At 35.5% G+C, this 7,938-nt stretch overlaps 1 pseudogene; it reads left to right on the plus strand.

The window, feature by feature from the left end:
- Positions 1-1,368: 1,368 nt before the first annotated feature.
- LOC127547832 (annexin A2-like) lies at positions 1,369-7,329 on the plus strand (annotated as a pseudogene).
- The last annotated feature ends 609 nt before the right edge of the window (positions 7,330-7,938 follow it).

Raw genomic sequence — 7,938 nt, forward strand, 5'->3', positions numbered from 1 at the left:
CCTTCCTATTAGCATTGACTGTTATCCCCTATGGGAAAAGTTCTTTTAGGAGAGAAAAAAACGTAAAGCAAGGTGAATGAATAGATTTGGATAGCCAACAAAGGCTAGTGGGAAAATTTAGATGAATTGGGAAGACAGACTATTCAGCAATATTTCCTTTTAAAAAATTCTAAAATGAGGGACTATGAGAACTACATCCTAGTTCTTATTAAACTTATTAATGTTTCCTTTAACTACATATGTGATCATGACCAAGTTACTTCCCATCTCTAGATCTCATTATCTCCCTACCCATCTGTAAAATAAAAAAGGTTTGATTAAATGGTATCTAAGGACTTCTAGTTCTAAGGTCACTTTCAGCTCTAACATTCTATGTCTTTTTCCTAAAATTCTTCAGGCTTTGGGAGCTTTAACATTTTTGTTCTAAGGTTTCATTAAGCTACAACATTCTATAGATTTATATAATATTTACCCACCACTTTGTTTAGTATTTCAAAGTATGTTGAAGCTTTCATTCATACACTCCACTATTATTTATTAAGATCTTACTCTATGACAGTCATTCCCGTCTACAAGACACAGAGTACTTAGTAAACAGTCCTTATCCTGTTTACTAAGTGTACCTTACCTTGCTCCTGAGGAATTTATGTTTTATTGGGATGAAACAAATGGAATCTTACAAAGTGGAGAAAATATTAAACCATTTTTGTTGATCATTAACTCCTTTCTCAACTAATTTATTTTGTAGAGTGAGGATTCTAAAGGTAATAGGATATATGTCAATGTTATTTTACTAGTACAGGCAGGGAACATAGAGGGAAATAGGTTAGTATTAAAGCATTGGATTATCTACCATTGCAAAAGGGAAAATCAACAGTAATGAGAAAGCAAAAAAAGGGAAAAGAGTATGCAGTAGATAAACTTAGCATCACAATCTCACTTAGAAATCATTTTATTCTATTTCAAGAAGCCAAATTGTTGGAGTAAAGAATGAATAGGTATAATTATCCTGTGTATACTTCTGGGCAACCATAAAATAGCTTTACAAGACAAGTCCTAGAGCAGTGGAACCAGCAAGGAGATGGACTGAAATCTGGAGGATCTGCAGGAGAGATCTATCTCATTTATGTAAGAAGGGCACTGTCCAGGAAAAGAAGCTTCCCAGTGAGCATGTAGCAAGACCCACCTCAGCAAAGCAGCAGGATATTCTGAGCCTTAGTTTGCTGGTGTAGGTGAAGGACCACACTAGGATCCCTCTATGCTTGGTGTAGCTAGGGGAGTTGTCAGATCCCAGCTCCAGGAACCACCACAGGCTTTGATATAGCCCCCAAGTGAACAGCTATCATCATCCAGTTACACGACTTACTCATGCTTCAACAGGGCTCCAAACAAAGATTCATCCTCCAAAAGCCAGACTTACACGGGCTATGGCAAATATCTGGGCAGGTAAGTATCCTCCAGTGGCCAGGATTCCATGTGCTTCAGAATAGTTCCAGGCAAATGCAGAAACACTTCAGTGGACCACAGCACACACTAGTAACTCAGTTATTTATGTCAGTACTGAGTAAGCTGCCATATCCCTACAGCCCCCAAAGCCCCAGCTACCCTCACTTTACTTCCCACCTCAAAATGCCAGACATGAGGGTTCCCCATGAGCCTCAGGCAACATCAGTACAGCACCAGGCAACAGTCAGGAACTACAACCACTGGCACAAGGAGCTTGAGACAGCACTTTTTCAACCCTGGGAGCAGAGACTCAACTTAAAAGAAAAGGAAAAAAGCCAAAAAATGAGAAGGAAAAAAAAAAGGGAAATTTGACTATAAAAAGTTATTATGGTGACAAGGAATACAAAGACAAAAACTCAGAAGAAGAAAACAATGTCAAAACACCTATTGGCAAAAACTGAAAAAGTTCTCAAGCACAGAAAGAATTCATAGAGCTTAAAAATCATGTAAGAGATGTAGAAGGAAAAAAATTAGAGTGCTACAAGAGAATTATGAAAAAAGTCAATAGCTTGAAAAACTGCATAAAAAATAACATAAGCCAAATGGAAAAAGACATTTAAAAACTCCACTGAAGATAAAGAGTACAATTTGCTGATAGAAAAGAAAGTGCAAAAACTAGTTTAAGGGAAATAACACCTTAGAAGGTTGAATTGGCCAAGCATAAGCTAATGACTTTATGAGACATCACTATTGAGTAGAGAAATGCAAATTAATCAACTCTGAGATATCACTTCACACCTCTCAAACTGGCTAAGATGACAAAGATGACAGAAAAATATAATGAAAAATGTTGGAGATGTGGGGAAAACTGGGACACTAATACATTGTTGGTGGAGTTGTGAACTGGTCTAACCATTCTGGAGAGTAATTTGAAACTATGCCCAAAGGCATACCTTTTGATCTAGAAGTGCCTCTACTGTCTGTGTCCCAAAGAGATGATAAAAAAGAAAAAAAAAGACTCATATGTGTAAAAATGTTTGTAGCAGCCCTTTTGTGGTAGCAAAGAGCTGGAAACTGAGCAGATGCCCACTAACTAGAGAATGGCTGAATAAGTTATGGTATATGAATGTAATGAAATATTATTATTCTATAAGAAATAATCAGGAGATAATTTCAGAAAGGCCTGGAGAGACTTACATGAACTGATGCTGAATGAAATAAGTAGAACCAAAAGGACGTTGTACACAGCAACAAGATCATGTGATCATAAATTGTAATGGATGTGGCTCTTTTCAACAATGAAGTGATTTAGGCCAATTCCAATAGACTTGTGATGGAAAGAGCCATCTGCATCCAGAAAGAGGCTATAGAGACTGAATGTGGATGACAACATAGTATTGTCACCATTTTTTGCTTGTTATTTGCTTGCTTATTTTTTTTCTCTTATGTTTTTCCTTTTTGATTTGATTTGTCGTGTGCAGCATAATAAATGTGGAAATGTTTAAAAGAATTGCACATTTAACCTATATTGGATTACTTGTTGAATAAAGAAGGGGGAAAGTGGGGAGAGAGGAAGAAAAATTTGGAATACATGGCTTTGCAAGGATGTGTTGGAAATTTTCTTTGCATGTATTTTGAAAAACAAAAGGCTATTATTATATATATTAAAAAAATGAAGAGGCAGATATTTTTAAAAACCGGGAAAGATTTATACAAAGTAATGGAAAATTAAATTAGCAGAACACAGAAAACATTGTGTCAGCAGTACCAGAACCCAGAAAACAGCATCAGCAACATTGTGTAATGATCAACCATAAATATCCAACTTTTCTCACCAACAATGATCCAAGAAAAGCACAAAGAACTCACAAAGGCAAATGTTATCAACAATCAGATAAAGAACTAATGGACTCTGATTAGAAATTGAAGCAAACTTTTGTTTCACTTACTTTGTTTTCACATTTTTTGTTCTTTTTGATATATTTGTCTTTCACAATTGTGACTAATAAGTAAGTATGTTTTACTGATAGCACATATATAACAAAATCAAATCAGGTTTTACATGAATGGATATGCATGATCTATATAACCTCCCATTTTAGGAAAAGGGGAGTAGTGAAAGGGAGGAAGAAAAATTTGCAACTCAAAATCTTGTAAAATTGATAATGAGATAAAATATTTAAAAGAGGAGGACAATGTGGAGTTTATCTAATTCTCCAAATGTTCATCAGAAGAGACCTCACCACAACAGAAGAAAAAACTAAGGGGTTGTTTGTAGTAAGGAGTTGCTAGAAAGCGGGAAAGGTAAAATGATGACAGAATGGAGTCACATAAAGTAATCACAGATTTCATTAATATAGAAATTGAGCACATGGGAGATCAAGGGTATGATCATTTTTGAATATGTGACCATAGCCTTGATCACCCATGTGCTCTGAGGTGGGTTAGAAGAGAAAATCATGGAAAAATGAATGTTTACTAATTGGGAGGTTATGGTATATGGAGGATATCAAAGGTATGAGTTTAGAAATTAAAGAAAGAAAGTTTGGGTCAGTTTCTTGTAGGATGTCAGAACGTTCTGGTAGAAAACAGTCAACAGAATCCTGATTGCTTAATAAATAGGACTGAATGATGATCAAAGGAGATATTACTGAATGATAGTAATTCAGAAAAAAAACATGAAAATGACAGGTTTGGAAAAATGAGTTATGACCTGTGTTAGAAAGGGTAGGCAGGAAAGAAAACTATGTCATCTAGGTTAGAGCCAAGTCTCTTGAATGCAAGAATGTTAGAGGGAACAAAAAAATAAAAGGTCAAAAATGAAAGTTTTATACTTACAACAAGCATTCCAGAAAACAAAATGGAAGGAGTATATGGCTTTAGAATGGAGCAGTGGTGGGACTGAGAAAAGAATTATACCAAAAAAGAGTGAATATGATTCAAATAATGGCTATCAAGAATTCATATTTTGGGGGGATAGGGAGAAATGACAAGGTAAGACTACATTACATATTTTGGAATAAGTTCAGCACTGAATTCTTCTTCTTCTTTTTTTTTTATTTTATTTTATTTAATAATAACTTTGTATTGACAGAATCCATGCCAGGATAATTTTTACACGACATTATCCCTTGCAATCACTTATGTTTCGTTTTTTCCCCTCCCTCCCTCCTCCCCCCCCCCCAGGATGGCAAGCAGTCCTAGATATGTTAAATATGTTGCAGTATATCTAGATACAATACATATTTGCAGAACCGAACAGTTCTCTTGTTGCACAGGGAGAATTGGATTCAGAAGGTAAAAATAACTCGGGAAGAAAATCAAAAATGCAAATAGTTCACATTCATTTCCCAGTATTCCTTCTTTGGGTGTAGCTGTTTCTGTCCATCATTTATCCATTGAAACTCAATTAAGTCTCTTTGTCATAGAAATCCACTTCCATCAGAATACATCCTCATACAATATCGTTGTCGAAGTGTATAATGATCTCCTGGTTCTGCTCATCTCACTCAGCATCAGTCCATGTAGGTCTCTCCAAGCCTCTCTGTATTCATCCTCAGCACTGAATTCTTGATAGCACTTCAGCCTTGGAATGGTATGGTCCCAGGATATCAGTCAGCTGTGTAAAGCTTGAAAGAAGGTGAAGGACAGAAAGTTGCCCAGGTGGGAATAAGGCAACTACTATGAAACTGAAGGATGTCAGAAAGTGTTCCCATAGACAGTGGTTCTCAAACTTTTGTTTTCAGTATCTTTATCCTATTAAAATTATTGAGGATCTCTCCAAAGAGTTTTTGTTTATCTGGATTATATTTATAGACATTTACTATATTGGAAATAAAAACTATTTTTGAATTTGTAGACCCTCTAAAAGGATTTCAGAGATCCCCAGGATCCTCTAGACCATACTTTGAGAACCACTGCCATAGAAGAATGAATGAAATAAATACTTAGGATGGCCAGAAAACTTTCCAGGCACATGTAGGTCACTATTGTGGAATTGTGGATTTTGGAAAGGATGTCTGTCTGGAATGGCTATTCAGGGAGCAAAAAGGTGGATATCCATTTTTTAAAAAATAGACATATCCTCTATATTTTGGGGTACATAAATAGGGGCATTTCAGAATAAGTGAGATATGTTTGATCATTCCTCTAACTAGCTATATTTTTTTGGACAAATTAAATTCTCTGAACTTTAGTTTCTTCATTTTAAAAATAAGGTAATTAGTGTGGAAATGCTTTGTATAGAGTGAGAAGAGTATTAGATTCAAAGTCAGAGGACTTCAGTTTAAAATTTGTCTCTGCCCTTTACTATCTCAGTAAATGTGCAAAAATTCACAGTGATTCTTTGAGAGACAACTAGGTAGACATGAAGCATATCTAGCTCCCTGCTCTCCCAGTTCTTTGTGCAGCTTTTTAAAAGATGTCTAGAATTCATGAAATTTTTGCAAGATTGTGATCATTCTAACCTACAAGTCTCCATGGCTCTGTCAAAACTAATAACAATTTTAATGCTGAAAGAGATGCTGTTAAGTGAAATGAGCAGAACCAGGAGATCATTATATACTTCAACAACAGTACTGTATGAGGATGTATTTTGATGGAAGTGGATTTCTTCGACAAAGAGAAGATCTAACTCAGTTTCAATTGATCAATGATGGACAGATGCAGCTACACCCAAAGAAAGAACACTGGGAAATGAATGTAAACTGTTTGCATTTTGGTTTTTCTTCCCAGGTTATTTATACCTTCTGAATCCAATTCTTCTTGTGCAACAAGAGAATCGGTTCTGCACACATATATTTTTTCTAGGATATACTGTGACATATTTAACATATATAGGAGTGCTTGCCATCTAGGGAAGGGAGTGGAGGGAGGGAGGGGAAAAGTCGGAACAGAAGTGAGTGCAAGAGATATTGCTTTAAAAAATTAGCCAGGAATGGGCTCTGTCAATAAAAAGTTATAATTATTTAAAAAAATAATCTCTCTCTCTCTCTTTCTCTCTCTCTCTCTCTCTTTTTCTCTCTCTTTCTATATATATATATGTTTATCATGCAAAAAAAAAAGAAAGAGATACTATAAATATTGAGGTGCCCATCAAGACCAATGGAACAGATGAAGTTATCACCATCAACATTCTGAGAAATAGCAGTAGTGAATAAAGGCAGGACATTGCCTTCACTTATCAGAGAAGGACCAAAAAGGAACTTGCAAAAGCAATGAAATTGTCCTTATTTGGCCACTTGAAGACAATAATTTTGAATCTTTTAACAGTACCTACTAGTATGATGCTTTGAAACTGAAAGCCTCCATGAAGTCCTGGGTACTAATAAAAATTCCCTCATTGAGATCATCTGCTCATGGACAAACCAGGTGCTCTATGAAATTAGTAAAGTCTATAGAAAAATGTACAAATGACTTGGTGGTGATGGTTGTGTGATTTATTATGAGTTGGGTATCTAAGATGGTTAGAAATTTTATGATACAAGAGTGAAGAGGAAGGAATCTGATGTCCCTAACTGATCAGTATTATGACTATAGGTAGTATGTGCTACTTCTAGAAAGAATTTGAAAGGAATAAGAGCTACAGACATGCTAGAAAGTATCAAGAAAGAAAGTATCAAAGGAGACTTCAAAAATGTCTTCCAGTGTATTCAGAAGAAGCCCCTGTATTTTGATGACTGACTTTATGATTGTATGAAAGTCAAGGGAACCAGAGATAAGGTCCTGATCAAGATATGGTCTCCTGCAGTGAGGTGGACAGATAAAAATTAGATCTGAATTCAGAGGCAGTATGAAATATCTCTTTTTTACTTCAGCTAGTAAAATACAAAAGCACACTATCAGATAGCACTCCTGTATCTTGTGGAAGAGATCACTAAATAATATGTGGAGAGAAGTTGTAATAGACAGAAACAATGCTTTCTGCTTTTCCTTCTTCATATTTTAGAAGATAAACTTGTGGTCATTTGCAACTAACAGTAAGTTGTTATTAGTCCTTATTAGGATGATGTTATATATTTTTTTGTTTTTGTGATTTGTTCCCAGGCCACTAGGCAACCCTGAAGGAGCAGAAAGCTGCAGGAAATACCAGGCTTAACTAATCTGCAAAACCCCAGTGACTGATTTTTTTCTACCAGACTGTCACAGGGAATTATGAATAGAGTTAGTTGTTCAGATTAGAGCATAGACTCATCAAGGCTAAACAGCAATTTATAAAATAAGGGACTGCTGTTTTTACTAGACTTCATTGCCCTTAATGTTCCTGATCAATGATCGTCTACCGACAACTTGAACATTTCCAGTGACAGAGATTCACTAGCACCTAAAGTCATCCATTTAGTTGTTTTTTAACCAATCTAATTAATTATTAATCTCATATTCACACAAACTAAAATTTCTTCTCTTCTAATTTTGTGTAAAAACAGTACTTGATGAGCATAACAGCCTGAAATAGAAAAACTGCAGTAATTATATCTGCAAATCTTCTTTTTG

This window comes from Antechinus flavipes, chromosome 1 (assembly GCF_016432865.1).
Source record: "Antechinus flavipes isolate AdamAnt ecotype Samford, QLD, Australia chromosome 1, AdamAnt_v2, whole genome shotgun sequence".
In the NCBI taxonomy this organism is placed as follows: Eukaryota; Metazoa; Chordata; class Mammalia; order Dasyuromorphia; family Dasyuridae; genus Antechinus; species Antechinus flavipes.